Raw genomic sequence first — 12441 nt, forward strand, 5'->3', positions numbered from 1 at the left:
TAGTTATTTTGCCTAAAGTCCTTCACATGCTAAGAAGGACCCACTTGTAAGATAAGTTTGCCATGTAAGATAGGTTTATATTATAATATAAGTTTGTCTTGTAATAACCTCATAGCCCTATATAAAGGAGGCCTTTTAGTAGTTGTAGGATCATCTTGTAACCATCTTGTAACCTTTGTAAATCTTTTGTGATATATTATATATGAGTGCTTTCTAAATTTCTCTATTGTTCTTTCTTTCGAATGGATGGAAAGGCCGGTCCATGTATGAAAATAGAGTAAGAATACTATGAGAAAGTTAGGCTATTGTAGTACGAAAGTTTTCTGAGTTATAAACAACTAAAGTTGGTTATAGTACAAAAGTTTTTTGAGTTGTGTAGCTTGGCAAACCGTCCCTTATATGTTGTTGAAGCCAGCCCCTTTGTAGGAAAACTTTTGTGACTATAAACAAACTAACTGTTTGTATAGCTTGGCAAGCCGTCCCTTATTGGTTGTTGAAGGCAGCCCCTTTGTAGAAAAACTTTCGTATCTATGATTTAGTTTGATTTCATGGAGCCTCTTACCCTGTTCCTTTGTATTGTCCATCTCCAACTCACGAGCCATGTAGATCTGATGCTGGGAACAAAACCCTCAATAAATCGGCGAACCCTCTTGCGGATAGTAGCAACCAAGGTTGGGGCATGTCTAGCCAAGCTAGTGTAACGAATAGCATACTCTGAGTCAGTCATAGTACCCTGACGCAAATGCTCAAACTCTGCGCGCCATGCGTCCCCGAGGTTCTGAGGAACAAACTCTCTCAGGAACAGATCTGAAAACTGGGTCCAAGTCAGTGAAGCAGCCTCGTCCGGACTGTCTAACTCATAGATGCACTACCACTCATAGGCGGCTCCTCGAAGCTAGAAAATAGTGAAGGAAACCCCGCTCGATCCTGATATACCTGTGGTACGGAGAATACGGTAACACTCCTCCAGAAATCCTAAGGCATAATCCGATGCTAATCCACTGAATACCGGAGGATCATACTTCTTGAACCTCTCAAGTCACCACTGCTCATCCTCTGAAGCAGCTGCCCTATCCTCGGGCTGAATCGGCACTGCAGGCGGTACAGGAATAATCTCTGGCAGCTGGCCAACATGCAGTCGCTGCTCAGGAGTGCAGGTAGCAGGAGTCTGTGCTCCTCTCCCGTCCTGGGATATGGCTGCAGCAAGGGAAAGCAACCCTGCCTGAGCCAAGGTGTGTACATGCTCATGAACTGCGTTAGAGTCTTCTGAAGCGCTGGAGTAGTAGTAGCAGTCGGTGTGTCAGGTGCCTAGACTCCGGCTGGAACTGCGGGTGGTACCTCGGCGGTAGCTCGTGCGGCGCTCTGGCTGCACCACGTACGCGTCCTCGGCCTCTACCCTGGCCCCGGCCTCTGACGGCTGCAGTATGGGGCGCGGGTGCCTGATCATCTCAGGTAGCACGTGTCCTCACCATTTGTGAGAGAATAGAAGACACAAGTTTAGAATTGTGATGTCAAAATATCGCACGACAAGGAAGTCAAATAAAGTGAAAATTTTCCTAACAGTTACATAGCCTCTCGTAGATAAGCACAGATGTCTCCGTACTGATCTGCGAGACTCTAATAAACCGGCTTGCGACCCATGACTCCTATGAACCTAAAGCTCTGATACCAACTTGTCACGACCCCGGTTTGCCCTCCGTTAACCATCGTGATGGCACCTAGTTTCCACCAAAATTTCGAAATTAAAGGATGGATTTAAGTGTAGATTCATGGAACCTTCAAAATTCAAATCCGAGGTCGTTTACACACAAGTCGATATCCGGTCAACTTTTCCAACTTAAGCTTCTAATTAAGAGACTAAGTGTCTCAATTCACTCCCAAACCACTCCGGACCCTAACTAACCAGCTCGGTAAGACATACAACAGCTGTAAAGAACAAAAGAACTATAAAAATGGGAGAAACGGGGTTATAACTCTCGAAACAACCGGCCGGGTCGTTACAGATCTTCCCCTCAAATGCTTAATGATATTTTTAATGACATATTTATGATAGTGATTCTTCACTTTTCATGCATATATAAAAACCTTGTAATAGATAGGAAAACACACAATTGAAGAAGAAAATCTTTTCATTCTCTCTATCTTTATTCTTGTTCATGTTTTACAAAATTGCTTTTATTTCAAAACATGTTATCAGCACGGATTAGCTTCTACTTAAGTCCGATCCGGCACACACTTGCTACTACCACTAAGCTTTTTGGTATGTTTCTTTTAAAGTTGTCATAACATTGTTATTTACTGCTGGAGAATTTTATTTTTCCAAGGTTGATTGCTAATCTGCACATATACCAGTTAATTTAGATGTTACCATTCTTTAAATATTTTCAACCAATCGATTCTATGCTTATGTAAGCTCCATTACATGGACTTAATTATTTTGGTAATCGCAAAAAGTGATGCATCTGTATAATTTGTGGTTTAAGACACTATGCAGCTATTTTTTGTGTATACTGCCAACAAGTTTTAAAATAATTATAGATTGGCATTTTATTGAAATTTTAAAAATATATACAGATGTCAAATTTAGATTTTAAGATCGTAATAAAATTGTTATTATGATATTAAAAGATATATATAATACGTATATTAAATCATTCTATAACAAGACTTATATTTATTTATTTTCAGAAGCCTATATTAGTAATAGAATAATGTTAACAGTCGCTTCAACGGAAAAGAATTTTTTAGAATTAAAACTTATAAAATCTTACCTTAGATCAATATTGTCTCAAGAGATTAAACATATTAACTATATCATTAATTGAAAAAGAAATACTAGAAGAAATCGGCTATAAAAAGTTAATTTTTGCATCTAAAAATTTTAATGACAAATTTGAGGCTTCTTATTGAAGTTTAGCTTTAGGCCACCAACTTCAATGAGCCGGCCTGCTAATAATTCTCCCTAACCTTAAATATTTGGGTATTGTTGAGAAGATGAGCTTTTTCCTTTTGTGATGATCTGATAGGTCATTTTAAGTTTTAGCCTCATTCCTTTGTTTTGAAATCTCAAATAGCTACATTTAGTATTTCTCGATTTGCGTGTGCAGTCTGTGTCTTCCTCCAAAAGGTTTTAATGTGAAATTGATAAAAGTGTGTTATCGTAACTTAAAACTCATTGAGTTGACTTCGGTCAGCGTTTTGAGCAAATGGACTGTGATAAGTATTTTGATGGTCCCACTGGGTCGTATAGTGATTTGGGACTTGGATATATGCCCGTAATTGAATTCAAAAGTCCCTAGCTTGATTTATCATAATTTGTTGAAAACTAATAGTTTAAAGGTTAAAATAAGTTCCAAGTTAGACCGTAGTTTGACTTTGTGGTTACCGGGTCCAAAGTTTGGTTCTGGAACTTGGTATAAGCTCATTTCAGTATTTATGACTTGTCTGTAAAATTTGGTGCAAAATAGAATTTATTTGACGTGATTCGTACGTCCGGTTGAAAAGTTGCATGTTCTTAAGTTTTATTAAAAATTTCATTCTTTTTGGTATTTGATTCACAGTTCTAGGTGTTATTTTGGTGTTTTTATCATGAGAGCAAGTTTTATGATATTATTACACTTGCGTGCATGTTTAGTTTGGAGCCCGAGGGGCTCGGGGGAGTCCTGGATAAGCTACGAAGTGGTTTTTGACTTATAGTAATAGTTGATGCATTTTGTATCTGGTGCTGGGCTACAGATCTCACATTTGCAAGGTCTGGCTCGCAAGTGCGAGCCTCGTTTTTGCGATTTCATCATCTCATTTGCGAGCATGGGCTAGGGACTGGGTTCTCGCATTTGCGAGTTTTCTGTCGCATTTGCGATAGTGCCAGGTTTGCATTTGCGAACAAATTCGCGTTGCGATGGCAACAGAGGTGTGAATTCTTCGCATTTGCGAGGAATTTTTTGCATTTGCGGAGTTCGCAATTGCAAATCCATGTCACATTTGCGACATATACACCTTGTCAAAGCTAAGAGAAACGGGAATTAGCTCATTTCTTTCAAGCTCTCAACCCTAATGTCACGACCCCAGTTCGCCCTCCGTGAACTATCGTGATGGCACCTAGTCTGTACGACTAGGTAAGCCTAACAATGCGAAAAATAACTAAACTTGCGGAATAATTAGTCAAAATCCATAAAGAGCAAAAAGAAAACAATATTTAAATTTCGCTCGGCATATATACACAACTCCTCAATAATTCGATAAACTATCCCAAAACCCGAAAACTCACGGAACCACAAGCCTTTGGAATATCTAACAGTATTCTCCAGAATATCTAACGAAAAAGTAAATACATAAGGGCAATGTTTAAGAGCTAGAATAGAAAGGGAGATTTCTCGGTCTGCGGACGTGGCAGATGTACCTTGAAGTCTCTAGAGCGGTCGCCTTGCCTCGCCTCAATGATGGTAAGACTGAGTCGACGTACCTGGATCTGCACATGAAAAACATGCGCAGAAAGGGCATGAGTACACCACATCGGTACTCAGTAAGTGCCAAGCCTAACCTCGATTGAGTAGTGACGAGGAAGGTCAGGGCCCTACTGAGATCAAATAAGTATAGAAATGACAGAATAAGACAACAGTTCAATTTAGAATATACGGTAAGAATCTAATATAAGGAAATTGAATAACTAAAGCAGAGATAAAGACAAAACACAAGGAAATACTACTCATAACACGGATGATAGATGTGGGATCTCTCTGTATCCTCACTACCTATGCCGAGGATCTCTTGGTATTCCGAGGAACTCTCGGTATCCTCAATGTATACGAGGGATCCCTTGGTAACCCGAGGATCTCCTAGTATCCTCAATATATATATATTAGGGATCTCTTGGTATCCCGAGGATCTCTTGGTATCCTCAATGTACATGCCAGGGATATCTTGGTATCCCGCACCTTAGGTCAATCCATAAATACGTACAGGGGATCTACCGGGATGTCGTCCCGTAGTCGCAAAGTAAAAACACACAGCAACAGCACAAGAACTACCCAATTAAGCTCAACTTCGTACCAATTAAACAGGAAATTCTAGCCTAACATGCTTCACATAATTCAACTATGGCAGTTTAAGCAAGTAAGCAGTTAAATCAATTAGACATACTTTTCTTAAGCTAGCACATGCTTAAATAGTACAAGCAGTAAATAGGAGAGTAATCATACTAGTGATACTTAGTGAAAACCGGATTTCCAACAATTGGCACAAGTACACACTCGTCACCTTACGTACAAGACATTTCAATAACAAATATATCAAATCCTAAGGGAAAAGTCCCCCACACAAGGCTAGGCAAGCCACTTACCTTGAACAAGCACAAATCAACCTGAAACCACACTTTTGCCATGAGTATCCGACTCCAAATGGCCCAAATCTATTAATTCAGTTGCATATTGTAAATAACACCTCAAGTAATTGATTCCACAATTAAATTCTAAGCTAAAACGTGAAATTAGGTAAAATGACCAAAACGCCCCTCAGTCCCACATCTCGGAATTGAGTAAAATTTATATTTTTAGAATCCTCACACTCTCACGGGTTCATACACACGAAGGACACTGAAATCAGAGTCCAAATGACCCCTCAAATCCTCATTTAAAGGTCTCCAATACCAAGCCCTAATTTCTCCAAATTCCACCCTTAATTTCCATAATTTCTAGCTCTAATCCGTGAAATAATAGCATAGGAACGAGTTTTAGGTCCAAATTCCTTACCTCAATGAAGTTCCCTTGAAGTCCCTCTCTCAAATCACCCCAAAAGCTCCCAAGGATAAAAATGGTGAAATAAACCTCCAAGTCGCGGAACCTTTTTTAAAGTAATTCCTAGCAGTTTTCGCATCTGCGGTCCCGCATCTGCAGAACTTAGGTCACATCTACGATCTTCACTCAAGGACCATTTTCCGCATCTGCGGTTACCTTTTCGCAGGTGCGGCAACGGAAAATATACCGAATCTGCGGTTCCTGAAGAGATGGCCAAAATCCGCTTCTGCGGCCCCTTAGCCACTTCTGCGGAACCCAAACCACAGGTGCGGTTATGACAGCACTAGTAGCTGAAGGTGCAACTTAAACTCCAAAATTTCCTCCGTCAACCATACAAAATCATCCCGAGGCCTCCGTGACCTCAACCAAAAGCGCAAACATGTCCTAATACCTTATTCAAACTTGTTCCAATCTTCAAAACACTTCAAACAACATCAAATCTACCAAAATGCATCGGATTCAAGCCTAAGTTTCTAAGAATCTTTCGAATTCCACTTTTGATCAAAAACCTAACGAAATCACGTCTCAATGACCTGAAATTTTGCACACACATCCCAAATGACATAACAGAACTACTGTAACTCTCGGAATTCCATTCTGACCCTCGGATCAAAATCTCGCTATCAAACCAGAAACTTCAAAAAAATTCAACATTCGGTATTTCAAGCCTAAATTAGCTATGGACCTCCAAAACACAATCCGAACACGCCCCTAAGCCCAAAATAACCTAACGGAGCTAACGGAACCAACAGATTTCCATTACGAGGTCGTCTTCACACTGTTTCAACTATGGTCAACTTTCCAACACTTAAGCTCTTATTTAGGGACTAAGTGTCTCAAAACTCTCCAAAACATAAAACCAAACATCTCAGCAAATCGAAATAGCAAAAATAGACTCGGGGGAAGTAGTTAATAGGGGATCGGGGCGTTAATTCTTAAGACGACCGGACGGGTCGTCACATGCTCCTACACATAAACATTCGTTCGTCCTCGAACGAGCATAGAGACATACCTGAAGTAGTGAAAAGATGAGGGTAATGGCTGCGTATATCCTGCTCGATCTCCCAGGTCGCCTCCTCGACCGGCTGACCCCGCCATTGAACATTTACTAATGCAATGTTCTTTGACATCAGCTTTATGACCTGCCTGTCCAATATTGTCGCTGGCTCCTCAACATAGGATAGATCCTTGTCCACTTGGACTGAACTGAAATCCAACACGTGCGACGAATCACCGTGATACCTTCGGAGCATCGAAACATGATATATCAAATGAACTCCTTCCAAGTTGGGAGGTAAGGCCAGCTCATAAGCAACCTCCCCAACACGCCTCAATATCTCAAAAGGGCCAATGAACCTCAAACTCAACTTCCCTTTCTTCCCAAATCTCATAACGCCCTTCATTAGCGAAACCTGAAGCAAACCCCGCTCTCCAACCATATAGGAAATATCACGAACCTTCTGGTCCGCATAGCTCCTCTGTTTGGACTAGGCTATACGGAGTCTATCCTGAATTACCTTGACTCTCTCTAAAGCATCTTGAACTAAGTCTGTGCCCAATAATCTAGCCTCACCTGGCTCGAACTAACCCACCGGAGATCTACATCGCCTACCATATAAGGCCTCATACGGTGCCATCTGAATGCTGGACTGATAACTGTTGTTGTAAGCAAACTCCGCCAATGGCAAGAACTGATCCCAAGACCCTCCAAACTCGATCACACACGCACGGAGAATATCCTCAAGAATCTGTATAGTGCTCGAACTATCCATCCATCTGAGGGTGAAATGTTGTACTCAACTCTACCCAAGTACCCAACTCATGCTGAACGGCCCTCCAGAACCGTGATGTGAACTGAGTAACTCTATCCGAAATGATGGAAACTGGATACTATGCAGACGAACAATTTCCTGGATATAAATCTCCACCGACCACTCCGAAGAATAAGTAGTACACACAGGAATGAAATGAGCGGACTTGGTCAGCCGATCCACAATAACCCAAATGGCATAGAACTTCTCAAAGTCCGTGGGAGCCCAGATACGAAGTCCATGGTGATCCGCTCCCACTTCCACTCCGGAATCTCTATCTGCTGGAGCAATCCACCCAGTCTCTGGTACTCATACTTCACCTTCTGACAATTAAGGCACTGAGCTACAAACCCAACTATATCCTTCTTCATCTGCCTCCACCAGTAGTGTTGTCTCAAATCCTGGTACATCTTCGTAGCACCCGGATGAATTGAATACCGCGAACTGTGGGCCTCCTCTAGAATTAGCTCTCGAAGCCCATCAACATTGGGTACACAAACCCGACCCTGCATCCTCAATACTCCATCCTCGCCAATGGTCACATCTCTGGTATTACCATGCTGAACCTTGTCCTTAAGTACAAGTAAATAAGGGTCATCATATTGCCGCTCCCTGATACGATCAAATAAGGAAGACCGATAAACCACACAAGCTAGAACCCGACTAGGCTTGGAAAGATCCAATCTCACTAACTGGCTAGCTAAGGCCTGAACGTCCATCGCCATAGGCCTCTCTGATGCTGGTAGATAAGCCAACTCCCTAAACTCTCCGCCCGGCGACTCAAAGCATCGGCCACCACATTGGCCTTGCCCGGGTGATAGAGAATAGTTATATCATAGTCCTTCAGCAACTCTAACCACCTCCTCTGATGCAAATTTAGATCCTTTTACGTGAATAGGTGTTGCAAACTCCGACGATCAGTATATATCTCACAAGGCACACCATATAGATAATGGCACCAAATCTTCAGGGCGTGAAAAATGGCAACTAACTCAAGGTCATGGACAGGGTAATTCTTCTCATGTATGTTCAACTGTCTGGACTTGTAGGCAATCACCCTATTATCCTGCATCAACACCGCTCCGAGGCCAACCCTGGAGGCATCAAATTAGACCATATAAGACCCTGAACTTGTAGGCAATATCAAAACTGGGGCCGTAGTCAAAGCTGTCTTGAGCTTCTGAAAGCTTGCCTCACACTCTTTCGTCCATTGGAACGGAGCACCCTTCTGGGTCAATCTGGTCATAGGGGCTGAAATCGATGAAAACCCCTACACAAAACGATGGTAGTAACCCACCAAACTGAGGAAACTGAAGATGTTTATAGCTGAGGATGGTCTGGGCCAACTCTGCACTGCCTCTACCTTCTTGGAATCCACCCGAATACCCTCACTCAATACCACGTGGCCTGAGAATACCACTGAATCCAACCAAAACTCACATTTCGATAACTTAGCATATAACTTCTTCTCTCTCAGAGTCTGAAACATAGTCCTCAGGTGTTGCTCATGATCTTCCCGACTCTGGGAATACACTAGAATATCATCAATAAAGACAATGACGAACGAGTCAAGATACGGCCAGAACACACTGTGCATCAAATGCATAAAGGCTGCTAGGGCATTATCAGCCCAAACGACATAACAAGAAACTCGTAATGACCATACTGAGTCCTGAAAGAAGTCTTCGGGATATCTGGTTCCCGAATCTTCAACTAATGGTAACCTGAGCGCAAGTCAATCTTAGAAAACACTCGTGCGCCCTGAAGTTGGTCAATAGATCATCAATATGAGGCAAAGGATAAAGATTCTTCATTGTAGCCTTGTTTAACTGGCGATAATCAATACACATACGCATAGAACCATCTTTTTTCTTCACAAACAAGACAGGAGCACCCCAGGTGATACACTGGGTCGAATAAAACCCTTATCAAGCAATTCCTGCAACTGATCCTTCAACTCCTTCAACTCAGGAGGAGCCATACGATACAGAGGAATGGAAATGGGCTGAGTGCCCGACAAAAAATCAATGCCGAAATCAATATCTCTATCAGGCGGCATGTCTGGGAGATCAGCTGGAAACACATCGGAAAAGTCTCGTACTACTGGAACTGAATCAACTGAAGGGGGATCAATACTGACATCTCTCACATAGGCTAGATAAGCATCACACCCCTTCTCAACCATACGCTGAGCTTTAAGGAAAGAAATAACTCTACTGGGAGTGTTATCTAAAGCAACCCTCCACTCAACACACGGTATACCTGGCATACCCAGCGTCACGGTCTTGGCATGATAATCACGAATAGCATAATGGGGCGACAACTAGTCCATTACCAAGATAATATCAAGGTCTACCATGATGAGCAACAATAAATCGGCTCTGGTCTCAAAAACACCAAGAGCAATAAAACACGACCGATAAACGCGGTCCACAACAAGAGAATCACCCATAGGAGTAGAAACATAAACAGAGGAACTCAAAGAATCCCGAGATACACCCAAATGCGGAGCAAAATAAGAAGACACATAAGAATATGTGGAGCCTGGATCGAATAGAACCGATGCATCTCTATGACAAACCAATATAATACATGTGATGATAGAATTAGAGGTAACAACCTTAGTACGGGCAGGAAGGGCATAGTATAGGGCTTGGCCTCCCCTTCTAGGCCGACCTCTACCTCCCCGACCTCCACCTCTAGCCGGCTGAGCAGGTGGGGTAGCAATTGGAATTGTAACTATATCCTGAGAACTCTGTGGGGCACGCTGTGGCTGAGAAATCTGTGGAGGTGCACTCCTCCCAAGTCTAGGGCAATAACTCACCACATGGCGGGTGTCACCACACTAACCAGCTCTAGGCGGACGTGGCAATTGTTACTGGCTCGGGCCAGGTTTGCTGGACTAGCCCCTGAAAGCACCCCGCGCAGGAGGCGCGCTAGAAACTGGAGGTGCATAATAAGGCTCCTGAGGCCTAGGAGGAGCTGGAGCACTACTAGCTGCTGGAAGAGCTTAATGAATAGGGCGACTCATATAACCCCTACCATGACGACCAGCAGCTCGAGACCTCTTGGCCTCTCTCTCCTCCCTCTCCCTAGCATGTATACCCTCAATCCTCCTAGCAATGATCACCACCTACTGATAAGGAATATCCATCACCAACTCATGAGCCATGCTAGACCTGATGCTGGGAATAAGCCGCTCAATAAACCGGCAAACCCTCTCACGAACAATAGAAACCAAGGCTGGTGCATGCCTAGCCAAGCTAGTATAACGGACAACATACTCTGAGACAGTCATAGCACCCTGGCGCAAATGCTCAAACTCGGCGCGCCATGCATCTCTGAGGCTCTGAGGAACAAACTCTCTCAGGAATAGATCTGAAAATCGGGTCTAAGTCAGCGAAGCAGCCTCGTCTGGACTATCTAACTCATAGGTGTGCCACCACTCATGGGCAGCTCCTCGAAGTTGGAAAGTAGTGAATGAAACCCCGCGCTCGATCCTGATATGCCTATAGTACGGAGGATAGGGTAGCACTCCTCTATAAATCCCAAGGCATCCTCTGATGCTAATCCACTAAATACCGTAGGATCATACTTCTTGAACCTCTCAAGTCTCCGCTTCTCATCCTTCGAAGCTGCTCCCCTATCCTCGGGATGGCCTGGGGCTACAAGCTGCATAGGAATAATCTCCAGGACCTAGTCAACATGCACTCACTGCCCAGGAGTGCGGGCGGCGGGAGTCTGTGCTCCTTTCCCATCCTGGGATGTGGCTGCAGCAAGGGGAAGCAACTCTGCCTGAGCCAAAGTGATGTACATACTCATGAACTGTGCGAGAGTCTCCTGAAATGCTGGCGTGGTAGTAGCAGTAGGTATGCCGGGTGCCTGGACCCCAACTGGCATTGCTGGTGGCTCCTCGGTGATAGCTCGCATAGGTGCTCTATCTGCACCACGTACACGTCCTCGACCTCTACATCGGCCCCGGCCTCTAACAGCTGCAGTAGGGGGCGCGGGTGCCTGATCATCTCAGGTAGCACATGTCCTAACCATCTGTGAGAGAATAGAAGATAGAAGTTTAGAATTGTGATATCAAAAATCTCGCACGACAAGGAAATCAAATGAAGTGGAATTTTCCTACCAGTTACATAGCCTCTCGTGATAAGTACAGACGTCTCCGTACCGATCAGCGAGACTCTAATAAACCGGCTTGTGATCCATGACACTTATGAACCTAGAGCTCTTATACCAACTTGTCACGACCCTAGTTAGCCCTCGGTGAACTATCGTGACGGCACCTAGTCTCTACGACTAGGTAAGCCTAACAATGCGGAAAATAACTAAACTTGTGGAATAATTTGTCAAAAGCCATAAATAACTGAAGGAAAACAATATTTAAATACGGCTCGGCATATACACACGACTCCTCAATAATCCGATACACTATCCCAAAACCAGAAAACTCATGGAACCACAAGCCTTTGGAATATCTAACAGTCTACTCCAGAATATCTAACAAGAAAGTAAATATCGAAGGGCAATGTTTAACAGCTAGAATAGAAAGGGACTTCTCGGTTTGCGGACGTGGCAGATGTACCTCAAAGTCTCTAGAGCGGTCGCCTCACCTCGCCTCAATGATGGTAAGATTGAGTCGGCGTACCTGGATCTGCACATGAAAAAGTTGCGCAGAAAGGGCATGAATACACCACAACAGTACTCAGTAAGTGCCAAGCCTAACCTCGGTTGAGTAGTGACGAGGAAGGTCAGGGCCCTACTGAGATCAAATAAGTATAGAAATGACAGAATAAGACAACAGTTCAATTTAGTATATACGGTAAGAATCT

Source organism: Nicotiana attenuata, chromosome 2 (genome assembly GCF_001879085.1).
Source record: "Nicotiana attenuata strain UT chromosome 2, NIATTr2, whole genome shotgun sequence".
NCBI classification, from domain to species: Eukaryota; Viridiplantae; Streptophyta; class Magnoliopsida; order Solanales; family Solanaceae; genus Nicotiana; species Nicotiana attenuata.